This window comes from Calliopsis andreniformis, unplaced genomic scaffold, assembly GCF_051401765.1.
Source record: "Calliopsis andreniformis isolate RMS-2024a unplaced genomic scaffold, iyCalAndr_principal scaffold0004, whole genome shotgun sequence".
NCBI classification, from domain to species: Eukaryota; Metazoa; Arthropoda; class Insecta; order Hymenoptera; family Andrenidae; genus Calliopsis; species Calliopsis andreniformis.
In genome coordinates, this window is record NW_027480424.1 from 21,035,291 (window position 1) to 21,048,643 (window position 13,353).

Consider the following 13,353-nt stretch of genomic DNA (forward strand, 5'->3'; position numbering starts at 1 on the left):
AAACTCGTTGCAATTATTCCTGTTAGATGATGGAAACGCTGTTGTAATTTTATTGCATTTTATGCTTCGGGCGTTGACTTCTGAGGCCCTAACTATATGATCTGGTGGAGCACCGCCCTAGAGTGAAGCCTAGGTTGCCCGGAACGTAGAAATGACCCTCACTTTCAAACTGGTTGCAATTATTCCTGTCATATGATGGAAAAACTGTTGTATTTTTATTGCATTTTATCCTTCAGGCATTGACTTCTAAGGTCCTAACTATTCAATCTGTTGGAGCAACGCCCTATGGTGAAGCCTAGGTTGCGCGGAAAGTAGAAATGACAATAACTTTCACACTGGGTGCAATTATTCGTTTTATACGATGGAAAAGCTGTTGCATCATTATTGTATTTTATGCTTCTGTCGCTGACGTCTAAGGCCGTAGCTATTAGATGTGGTGGAGCAACGCACTAGAGTGACGCCTAGGTTGCCCGGAACGTGGAATGACCATTACTTTCGCAATGTTTGTAACTATTCATTTTATACGATGGAAAAACTGTTGTACTTATATTGTATTTTATGCTTCTGGCGTTGACTTCTAAGGCCCTAACTATTCGATCTGGTGGAGCAACGCGCTATAGTGAAGCCTAGGTTGCCCGGAACGTAGAAATGACCATAACTTTTACACTGGTAGCAAGTGTTCGTTTTATATCATGGAAAAACTGTTCTATTTATTTTGTATTTTATGCTTCGGGCGTTGACTTCTTAGGCCCTAACTATTCGATCTGGTGGTATAACGCCCTATGGTGAAGCCTAGGTTGACCGGAACCTAGAAATGACCATAACTTTCACAGCGGTAGCAATTATTCGTTTTACACGATGGAAAAACTGTTCTATTTATTTTGTATTTTATGCATCGGGCGTTGACTTCTAAGGCCCTAACTATTCAATCTGTTGGAGCAACGCCCTAGGGTGAAGCCTAGGTTGCCCGGAAAGTAGAAATGACGTTAACTTTCACACTGGTTGCTATTATTCGTTCTATACGATGGAAAAACTGTTGTACTTATATTGTATTTTATGCTTCTGGCGTTGACTTCTAAGGCCCTAACTATTCGATCTGGTGGAGCAACGCCCTAGAGTGAAGCCTAGGTTGCCCGGAACGTAGAAATGACCATAACTTTCATACTGGTTGCAATTATTCGTTTTATACGATGGAAAAACTGTTGTATTTATATTGTATTTAACGCTTCTGGCGTTGACTTCTAAGGCAGTAACTATTCGATCTGGTGTAGCAACGCTCTAGAGTGAAGCCTGGGTTGCCCGGAACGTAGAAATGACCATCACTTTCAAACTGGTTGCAATTATTCCTGTTATATGATGGAAAAACTGTTGTATTTATATTGTATTTTATGCTTCGGGCGTTGACTGCTAAGGCCCTAACTATTCAATCTGTTGGATCAACGCCCTAGAGTGAAGCCTAGGTTGCTCGGAATGTAGAAATGATCATAACATTCATACTGGTTGAAATTATTCGTTTAATACGATGGAAAAGGTGTTGCATCTTTATTGTATTTTATGATTCTGGCGTTGACTTCTAAGGCCCTAACTATTCGATCTGGTGGAGCAACGCCCTAGTGTGTAGCCTAGGTTGCCCGGAAAGTAGAAATGACCACAACTTTCATACTGGTTGCAACTACTCGTTTTATATGATGGAAAAACTGTTGTATTTATATTGTATTTTATGCTTCTGGCGTTCACTTCTTAGGCCCTAACTATTCGATCTGGTGGAACAACGCCCTAGGGTGAAGCCTAGGTTGCCCGGAAAGTAGAAATGACCATAACTTTTACACTGGTAGCAATTATTCGTTTTATACGATGGAAAAACTGTTCTATTTATTTTGTATTTTATGCTTCGGGCGTTGACTTCTAAGGAACTAACTGTTTGATCTGGTGGAGCAACGCCCTAGAGTGAAGCCTAGGTTGCCCGGAACGTAGAAATGACCATAACTTTCACACTGGATGCTATTATACGTTCTATACGATGGAAAAACTGTTATATTTATATTGTATCTTATGCTTCTGGCGTTGACTTCTTAGGCCCTAACAATTCGATCTGGTGGAACAACGCCCTAGAGTGATGCCTAGGTTTCCTGCAACGTACAAATGACTATCACTTTCACAAGGGTTGCAATTATTCCTGTTATATGATGGAAAGACTGTTGTATTTTTATTGTATTTTATGCTCCAGGCGTTGACTTCTGAGGCCGTAGCTATTCGATGTGGTGGAAGAACGCCATAGAGTGAAGCCTAGGTTGCCCGGAACGTAGAAATGACCATAACTTTCATACTGGTTGCAATTATTCGTTTTACATGATGGAAGAACTGTTGTATTTATATTGTATTTTATGCTGCTGGCGTTCACTTCTTAGGCCCTAGCTATTCGATCTGGTGGAACAACGACCTGGGGTGAAGCCAAGGTTGCCCGGAACGTAGAAATGACCATAACTTTTACACTGGTTGCTATTATTCGTTTTATACGATGGAAAAACTGTTATATTTATATTGTATTTTATGCTTCTGGCGTTGCCTTCTTAGGCCCTAACTGTTCGATCTGGTGGAACAACGCCCTAGAGTGAAGCCTAGGTTACCGTCAACGTAGAAATGACCAGTACTTTCACACTGTTTGCAGTTATTCCTGCTATACGATGGAAAAACTGTTGCATCTTTATTGAATTTTATGTTTCTGGCGTTGACTTCTAAGGCCCTAACTATTCTATCTGGCATATCAACGCCCTAGGGTGAAGCCTAGGTTGCGCGGAAAGTAGAAATGACAATAACTTTCACACTGGGTGCAATTATTCGTTTTATACGATGGAAAAGCTGTTGCATCTTCATTGTATTTTATGATTCTGGCGTTGACTTCTAAGGCCCTAACTATTCGATCTGGTGGAGCAACGCCCTAGAGTGAAGCCTAGGTTGCCCGGAACGTAGAAATGGCCATCACTTTCAAACTGGTTGCAATTAATCCTTTTATACGATGGAAAAACTGTTGTATTTTTATTGCATTTTATGCTTCGGGCATTGACTTCTAAGGCCCTAACTATTCAATCTGTTGGAGCAACGCCCTAGAGTGAAGCCTAGATTGCCCGGAACGTAGAAATGACCATAACTTTCACACTGGATGCTATTATTCGTTCTATACGATGGAAAAACTGTTATATTTATATTGTATCCTATGCTTCTGGCGTTGACTTCTTAGGCCCTAACAATTCGATCTGGTGGAACAACGCCCTAGAGTGAAGCCTAGGTTACCTGGAACGTACAAATGACCATCACTTTCACACGGGTTGCAATTATTCCTGTTATAGGACGGAAAGACTGTTGTATTTTTATTGTGTTTTATGCTTCAGGCGTTGACTTCTGAGGCCGTTGCTATTCGATGTAGTGGAAGAACGCCATAGAGCGAAGCCTAGGTTGCCCGGAACGTAGAAATGACAATAACTTTCATACTGGTTGCAATTATTCGTTTTATACGATGGAAAAACTGTTGTATTTATATTGTATTTAACGCTTCTGGCGTTGACTTCTAAGGCAGTAACTATTCGATCTGGTGGAGCAACGCTCTAGAGTGAAGCCTGGGTTGCGCGGAACGTAGAAATGACCATCACTTTCAAACTGGTTGCAATTATTCCTGTTATATGATGGAAAAACTGTTGTATTTATATTGTATTTTATGCTTCGGGCGTTGACTGCTAAGGCCCTAACTATTCAATCTGTTGGATCAACGCCCTAGAGTGAAGCCTAGGTTGCTCGGAATGTAGAAATGATCATAACATTCATACTTGTTGAAATTATTCGTTTAATACGATGGAAAAGGTGTTGCATCTTTATTGTATTTTATGATTCTGGCGTTGACTTCTTAGGCCCTAACTGTTCGATCTGGTGGAACAACGCCCTAGAGTGAAGCCTAGGTTACCGTCAACGTAGAAATAACCAGTACTTTCACACTGTTTGCAGTTATTCCTGCTATACGATGGAAAAACTGTTGCATCTTTATTGAATTTTATGTTTCTGGCGTTGACTTCTAAGGCCCTAACTATTCTATCTGGCAGATCAACGCCCTAGGGTGAAGCCTAGGTTGCGCGGAAAGTAGAAATGACAATAACTTTCACACTGGGTGCAATTATTCGTTTTATACGATGGAAAAGCTGTTGCATCTTCATTGTATTTTATGATTCTGGCGTTGACTTCTAAGGCCCTAACTATTCGATCTGGTGGAGCAACGCCCTAGAGTGAAGCCTAGGTTGCCCGGAACGTAGAAATGGCCATCACTTTCAAACTGGTTGCAATTAATCCTTTTATACGATGGAAAAACTGTTGTATTTTTATTGCATTTTATGCTTCGGGCATTGACTTCTAAGGCCCTAACTATTCAATCTGTTGGAACAACGCCCTAGAGTAATGCCTAGGTTTCCTGCAACGTACAAATGACCATCACTTTCACAAGCGTTGCAATTATTCCTGTTACAGGATGGAAAGACTGTTGTATTTTTATTGTATTTTATGCTTCTGGCGTTGCCTTCTTAGGCCCTAACTGTTCGATCTGGTGGAACAACGCCCTAGAGTGAAGCCTAGGTTACCCGGAACGTAGAAATGACCAGTACTTTCACACTGTTTGCAGTTATTCCTGCTATACGATGGAAAAACTGTTGCATCTTTATTGAATTTTATGCTTCTGGCGTTGACTTCTAAGGCCCTAACTATTCTATCTGGTGGATCAACGCCCTAGAGTGAAGCCTAGGTTTCTCCGAATGTAGAAATGACCATAACATTCACACTGGTTGAAATTGTTCGTTTTATACGATGGAAAAACTGTTATATTTATATTGTATTTTATGCTTCTGGCGTTGTCTTCTTAGGCCGTAACTATTCGATCTGGTGGAGCAACGCCCTGGAGTGAAGCCTAGGTTGCGCGGAACGTAGAATTGGCCATCACTTTCAAACTCGTTGCAATTATTCCTGTTAGATGATGGAAACACTGTTGTATTTTTATTGCATTTTATGCTTCGGGCGGTGACTTCTGAGGCCCTAACTATTCGATCTGGTGGAGCACCGTCCTAGAGTGAAGCCTAGGTTGCCCGGAACGTAGAAATTACCCTCACTTTCAAACTGGTTGCAATTATTCCTGTCATATGATGGAAAAACTGTTGTATTTTTATTGCATTTTATGCTTCGGGCATTGACTTCTAAGGTCCTAACTATTCAATCTGTTGGAGCAACGCCCTAGGGTGAAGCCTAGGTTGCCCGGAAAGTAGACATGACCATAACTTTCATACTGGTTGCAATTATTCGTTTTATATGATGGAAAAGCTGTTGCATCATTAATGTATTTTATTCATCAGGGGTTGACTTCTAAGGCCCTAACTATTCGATCAGGTGGAGCACCGCCCTAGAGTGAAGCCTAGGTTGCCCGGAACATAGAAATGACCATAACTTTTACACTGGTAGCAATTATTCGTTTTATACAATGGAAAAACTGTTCTATTTATTTTGTATTTAATGCTTCGGGCGTTGTATTCTAATGCCCTAACTGTTTGATCTGGTGGAGCAACGCCCTAGAGTGAAGCCTAGGTTGCCCGGAACGTAGAAATGATCATAACTTTCACACTGGTTGCTATTATTCGTTTTATACGGTGGAGAAACTGTTATATTTATATTGTATTTTATGCTTCTGGCGTTGACTTCTTAGGCCCTAACTATTCGATCTTGTGGGACAACGCCCTGGAGTGAAGCCTAGGTTGCCTGGAACGTAGAAATGACCATCACTTTCACACGGGTTGCAATAATTCCTGTTATAGGATGGAAATACTGTTGTATTTTTATTGTATTTTATACTTCAGGCGTTGACTTCTGAGGCCGTAGCTATTCGATGCGGTGGAAGAACGACATACAGTGAAGCCTAGGTTGCCCGGAACGTAGAAATGACCATAAGTTTCATACTGGTTGCAATTATTCGTTTTATACGTTGGAAGAACTGTTAAATATATATTGCATTTTATGCTTCGGGCATAGACTTCTAAGGCCCTAACTATTCAATCTGTTGGAGCAACGCCCTAGGGTGAAGCCTAGGTTGCTCGGAAAGTAGACATGACCATAACTTTCATACTGGTTGCAATTATTCGTTTTATATGATGGAAAAGCTGTTGCATCATTAATGTATTTTATTCATCTGGGGTTGACTTCTAAGGCCCTAACTATTCTATCTGGTGGATCAACGCCCTAGAGTGAAGCCTAGGTTTCTCCGAATGTAGAAATGACCATAACATTCACACTGGTTGAAATTGTTCGTTTTATACGATGGAAAAACTGTTATATTTATATTGTATTTTATGCTTCTGGCGTTGTCTTCTTAGGCCGTAACTATTCGATCTGGTGGAGCAACGCCCTGGAGTGAAGCCTAGGTTGCGCGGAACGTAGAATTGGCCATCACTTTCAAACTCGTTGCAATTATTCCTGTTAGATGATGGAAACACTGTTGTATTTTTATTGCATTTTATGCTTCGGGCGGTGACTTCTGAGGCCCTAACTATTCGATCTGGTGGAGCACCGTCCTAGAGTGAAGCCTAGGTTGCCCGGAACGTAGAAATTACCCTCACTTTCAAACTGGTTGCAATTATTCCTGTCATATGATGGAAAAACTGTTGTATTTTTATTGCATTTTATGCTTCGGGCATTGACTTCTAAGGTCCTAACTATTCAATCTGTTGGAGCAACGCCCTAGGGTGAAGCCTAGGTTTCCCGGAAAGTAGACATGACCATAACTTTCATACTGGTTGCAATTATTCGTTTTATATGATGGAAAAGCTGTTGCATCATTAATGTATTTTATTCATCAGGGGTTGACTTCTAAGGCCCTAACTATTCGATCAGGTGGAGCACCGCCCTAGAGTGAAGCCTAGGTTGCCCGGAACATAGAAATGACCATAACTTTTACACTGGTAGCAATTATTCGTTTTATACAATGGAAAAACTGTTCTATTTATTTTGTATTTAATGCTTCGGGCGTTGTATTCTAATGCCCTAACTGTTTGATCTGGTGGAGCAACGCCCTAGAGTGAAGCCTAGGTTGCCCGGAACGTAGAAATGATCATAACTTTCACACTGGTTGCTATTATTCGTTTTATACGGTGGAGAAACTGTTATATTTATATTGTATTTTATGCTTCTGGCGTTGACTTCTTAGGCCCTAACTATTCGATCTTGTGGGACAACGCCCTGGACTGAAGCCTAGGTTGCCTGGAACGTAGAAATGACCATCACTTTCACACGGGTTGCAATAATTCCTGTTATAGGATGGAAATACTGTTGTATTTTTATTGTATTTTATACTTCAGGCGTTGACTTCTGAGGCCGTAGCTATTCGATGCGGTGGAAGAACGACATACAGTGAAGCCTAGGTTGCCCGGAACGTAGAAATGACCATAAGTTTCATACTGGTTGCAATTATTCGTTTTATACGTTGGAAGAACTGTTAAATATATATTGCATTTTATGCTTCGGGCATAGACTTCTAAGGCCCTAACTATTCAATCTGTTGGAGCAACGCCCTAGGGTGAAGCCTAGGTTGCTCGGAAAGTAGACATGACCATAACTTTCATACTGGTTGCAATTATTCGTTTTATATGATGGAAAAGCTGTTGCATCATTAATGTATTTTATTCATCTGGGGTTGACTTCTAAGGCCCTAACTATTCGATCAGGTGGAGCAACGCCCTAGAGGGAAGCCTAGGTTGCCGGGAACGTAGAAATGACCATAACTTTCACACTGGTTGCAATTATTTATTTTATACGATGGAAAAGCTGTTGTATTTATATCGTATTTTATGCTTCTGGCTTTGACTTCTTAGGCCCTAACTATTCCATCTGGTGGAACAACGCCCTAGAGTGAAGCCTAGGTTGCCCGGAACGTAGAAATGGCCATCACTTTCAAACTGGTTGCAATTAATCCTTTTATACGATGGAAAAACTGTTGTATTTTTATTGCATTTTATGCTTCGGGCATTGACTTCTAAGGCCCTAACTATTCAATCTGTTGGAACAACGCCCTAGAGTAATGCCTAGGTTTCCTGCAACGTACAAATGACCATCACTTTCACAAGGGTTGCAATTATTCCTGTTACAGGATGGAAAGACTGTTGTATTTTTATTGTATTTTATGCTTCTGGCGTTGCCTTCTTAGGCCCTAACTGTTCGATCTGGTGGAACAACGCCCTAGAGTGAAGCCTAGGTTGCCTGGAACGTAGAAATGACCATCACTTTCACACTGGTAACAATTATTCGTTTGATACAATGGAAAAACTGTTCTATTTATTTTGTATTTAATGCTTCGGGCGTTGACTTCTAAGGCCCTAACTATTCGATCAGGTGGAGCAACGCCCTAGAGTGAAGCCTAGGTTGTTCGAAATATAGAAATGACCATAACTTTCTCACTGGTTGCTATCATTCGTTTTATATGATGGAAAAACTGTTGTATTTATATTGTATTTTATGCTTCTGGCGTTCACTTCTTAGGCCCTAACTATTCGATCTGGTGGAACAACGGCCTAGGGTGAAGCCTACGTTGCCCAGAACGTAGAAATGACCATAACTTTTACACTGGTAGCGATTATTCGTTTTATACAATGGAAAAACTGTTCTATTTATTTTTTATTTAATGCTTCGGGCGTTGACTTCTAAGGCCCCAACTGTTTGATCAGGTGGAGCAACGCCCTAGAGTGAAGCCTAGGTTGCCTGGAACGTAGAAATGACCATCACTTTCACACGGGTTGCAATTATTCCTGTTATAGGATGGAAAGACTGTTGTATTTTTATTGTATTTTATACTTCAGGCGCTGACTTCTGAGGCCGTAGCTATTCGATGTGGTGGAGGAACGCCATAGAGTGAAGCCTAGGCAGCCTGGATCGTAGAAATGTCGAGATCTTTCACACTGTTTGCAATTTTTCGTTTTATACGATGGAAAAACTGTTCTATTTATTTTGTATTTAATGCTTCGGGCGTTGACTTCTAAGGCCCTAACTGTTTGATCTGGTGGAGCAACACCCTAGAGTGAAGCCTAGGTTGCCTGGAACGTAGAAATGACCATCACTTTCACACGGGTTGCAATCATTCCTGTTATAGGATGGAAATACTGTTGTATTTTTATTGTATTTTATACTTCAGGCGTTGACTTCTGAGGCCGTAGCTATTCGATGCGGTGGAAGAACGACATACAGTGAAGCCTAGGTTGCCCGGAACGTAGAAATGACCATAAGGTTCATACTGGTTGCAATTATTCGTTTTATACGATGGAAAAACTGTTGTATTTATATTGTATTTTACGCTTCTGGCGTTCACTTCTTAGGCCCTAACTAATCGATCTGGTGGTACAACGCCCTGGAGTGAAGCCTAGGTTGCCCGGAACGTAGAAATGACCACTACTATCACACTGGTTGCATATTATTCCTGCTACACGATGGAAAAGCTGTTGCATTTTTATTGCATTTTATGGTTCTGGCGTTCACTTCTTAGGCCCTAACTATTCGATCTGGTGGGACCACGGCCTAGGGTGAAGCCTAGGTTGCCCGGAACGTAGAAATGACCATAAGTTTCATACTGGTTGCAATTATTCGTTTTATACGATGGAAAAACTGTTGTATTTATATTGTATTTTATGCTTCGGGCGTTGACTTCTAAGGCCCTAACTATTCGATCTGGTGGAGCAACGCCCTAGAGTGCAGCCTAGATTGCCCGGAACGTAGAAATGACCATAACTTTCACACTGGTTGCTATCATTCGTTTTATATGATGGAAAAACTGTTATATTTATATTGTATTTTATGCTTCTGGCGTTCACTTCTTAGGCCCTAACTATTCGATCTGGTGGAACAACAGCCTAGGGTGAAGCCTAGGTTGCCCAGAACGTAGAAATGACCATAACTTCCACACTGGTTGCAATTATTCGTTTTATACGATGGAAAAGCTGTTGTATTTATATTGTATTTTATGCTTCTGGCGTTCACTTCTTAGGCCCTAACTATTCGATCTGGTGGAACAACGTCCTAGGGTGAAGCCTAGGTTGCCCAGAACGTAGAAATGACCATAACTTTTACACTGGTAGCAATTATTCATTTTATACGATAGAAAAGCTGTTGTATTTATATCGTATTTTATGCTTCTGGCGTTGACTTCCTAGGCCCTAACAATTCCATCTGGTGGAACAACGCCCTAGGGTGAAGTCTAGGTTGCCCGGAAAGTAGAAATGACCATAACTTTCACACTGGTAGGAATTATTCGTTTTATACGAAGGAAAAACTGTACCATTTATTTTGTATTTTATGCTTCGGGCGTTGACTTCTAAGGCCCTAACTATTAGATCTGGTAGAGCAACGCCCTAGAGTGAAGCCTAGGTTGCCCGGTACGTAGAAATGTCCATAAGTTTCATACTGGTTGCAATTATTCGTTTTATACGATGGAAAAGCTGTTGTATTTATATTGTATTTTATGCTTCTGGCGTTGACTTCTGAGGCCGTTGCTATTCGATGTGGTGGAAGAACGCCATAGAGTGAAGCCTAGGTAGCCCGGATCGTAGAAATGTCCATATCTTTCACACTGTTTGCAATTTTTCGTTTTATACGATGGAAAAGCTGTTGTATTTATATCGTATTTTATGCTTCTGGCGTTGACTTCTAAGGACCTAACCATTCGGTCTGGTGGAGCAACGCCCTAGAGTGAAGCCTAGGTTGCCCGGTACGTAGAAATGTCCATAAGTTTCACACTGGTTGCAATTATTCGTTTTATACGATGCAAACGCTGTTGTATTTATATCGTATTTTATGCTTCTGGCGTTTACTTCTAAGGACCTATCTATTCGATCTGGTGCAGCAACGCCCTAGAGTGAATCCTAGGTTGCTCGGAATGTAGAACTGACCATAACTTTCACACTGGTTGCAATTATTCGTTTTATGCGATGGAAACGCTGTTGTATTTATATTGTACTTTATGCATCTGGCGTTGACTTCTAAGGCCGTAGCTATTAGATGTGGTGGAGCAACGCCCTAGAGTGACGCCTAGGGTGCTCGGAACGTTGAAATGACCATTACTTTCACACTGGTTGCAATTATTCGTTTTATACGATGGAAAAGCTGTTGTATTTATATCGTATTTTATGCTTCTGGCGTTGACTTCTTAGGCCGTAACTATTCGGTCTGGTGGAGCAACGCCCTGGAGTGACACCTAGGTTGCCCAGAACGTAGAATTGGCCATCACTTTCAAACTTGTTGCAATTATTCCTGTTATATGATGGAAGCACTGTTGTATTTTTTTTGCATTTTAAGGTTCGGACGTTGACTTCTAAGGCCCTAACTATTCAATCCGTTGGAGCAACGCCCTAGGGTGAAGCCTAGGTTGCTCGGAATGTAGAAATGACCATATGCATCATACTGGTTGCAATTATTTGTTTCATCCGATGGAAAAACTGTTGTATTTATATTGTATTTTATGCTTCAGGCGTTGACTTCTAAGGCACTAACTATTCGATCTGGTGGAGCAACGCCCTAGAGTGAAGCCTAGGTTGCCCGGAACGCAGAATTGGCCATCACTTTCAAACTGGTCGAAATTATTCGTGTTATATGATGGTAACACTGTTGTATTTTGTTTTGCATTTTATGGTTCGGGCGTAGACTTCTAAGGCCCTAACTATTCAATCTGTTGGAGCAACGCCCTAGGGTGAAGCCTAGGTTGCTCGGAAAGTAGAAATGACCATAAGTTTCATACTGGTTGCAATTATTCGTTTTATACGATGGAAAACTGTTGTATTTATATTGTATTCTATGCTTCTGGCGTTGACTTCTAAGCCACTAACTATTCGATCTGGTGGAGCAACGCCCTAGAGTGAAGCCTAGGTTGCCCGGAAAGTAGAAATGACCATCAGTTTCATACTGGTTGCAATGATTCGTTTTATACGATGGAAAAACTGTTATATTTATAGTGTATTTTATGCATCTGGCGTTGTCTTCTAAGGCCCTAGCTATTCGATCTAGTGGAGCAACGCCCTAGAGTGAAGCCTGGGTTGCCCGGAAAGGAGAAATGACCATGACTTTCAAACTGGTTGCAATTAATCCTGTTATACGATGGAAGAACTGTTGTATTTTTATTACATTTTATGCTTCTGGCGTTCACTTCTTAGGCCCTAACTACTCGATCTGGTGGAACAACGGCCTAGGGTGAAGCCTAGCTTGCCCGGAACGTAGAAATGACCATTACTTTCACACTGTTTGCAATAATTCCTTTTATACGATAGAAAAGCTGTTGTATTTATATCGTATTTTATGCTTCTGGCGTTTACTTCTAAGGACCTAACTATTCGATCTGGTGGAGCAACGCCCTAGAGTGCAGCCTAGATTGCCCGGAACGTAGAAATGACCATAACTTTCACACTGGTTGCTATCATTCGTTTTATATGATGGAAAAACTGTTATATTTATATTGTATTTTATGCTTCTGGTGTTCACTTCTTAGGCCCTAACTATTCGATCTGGTGGAACAACGGCCTAGGGTGAAGCCTAGGTTGCCCAGAACGTAGAGATGACCATAACTTCCACACTGGTTGCAATTATTCGTTTTATACGATGGAAAAGCTGTTGTATTTATATTGTATTTTATGCTTCTGGCGTTCACTTCTTAGGCCCTAACTATTCGATCTGGTGGAACAACGTCCTAGGGTGAAGCCTAGGTTGCCCAGAACGTAGAAATGACCATAACATTTACACTGGTAGCAATTATTCATTTTATACGATAGAAAAGCTGTTGTATTTATATCGTATTTTATGCTTCTGGCGTTTACTTCTAAGGACCTAACTATTCGATCTGGTGGAGCAACGCCCTAGAGTGAAGCCTAGGTTGCTCGGACTGTAGAAATGACCATAAATTTCACACCGGTTGCAATTATTCGTTTTATACGATGGAATAACTGTTGCATCTTTATCGTATTTTGTGCTTCTGGCGTTGACTTCTTAGGCCGTAACGATTCGATCTGGTGGAGCACCGCCCTGGAGTGAAACCTAGGTTGCCCGGAACGTATAAATGACCACTACTATCACACTGGTTGCAAATTATTCCTGCTACACGATGGAAAAGCTGTTGTATTTTTATTGCATTTTATGCTTCGGGCATTGACTTCTAAGGCTCTAACTATTCAATCTGTTGGAGCAACGCCCTAGGGTGAAGCCTAGGTTGCCCGGAACGTAGATATGACCATAACTTTCACACTGCTTGCAATTATTCGTTTTATACGATGGAAAAGCTGTTGTATTTATATCGTATTTTATGCTTCTGGC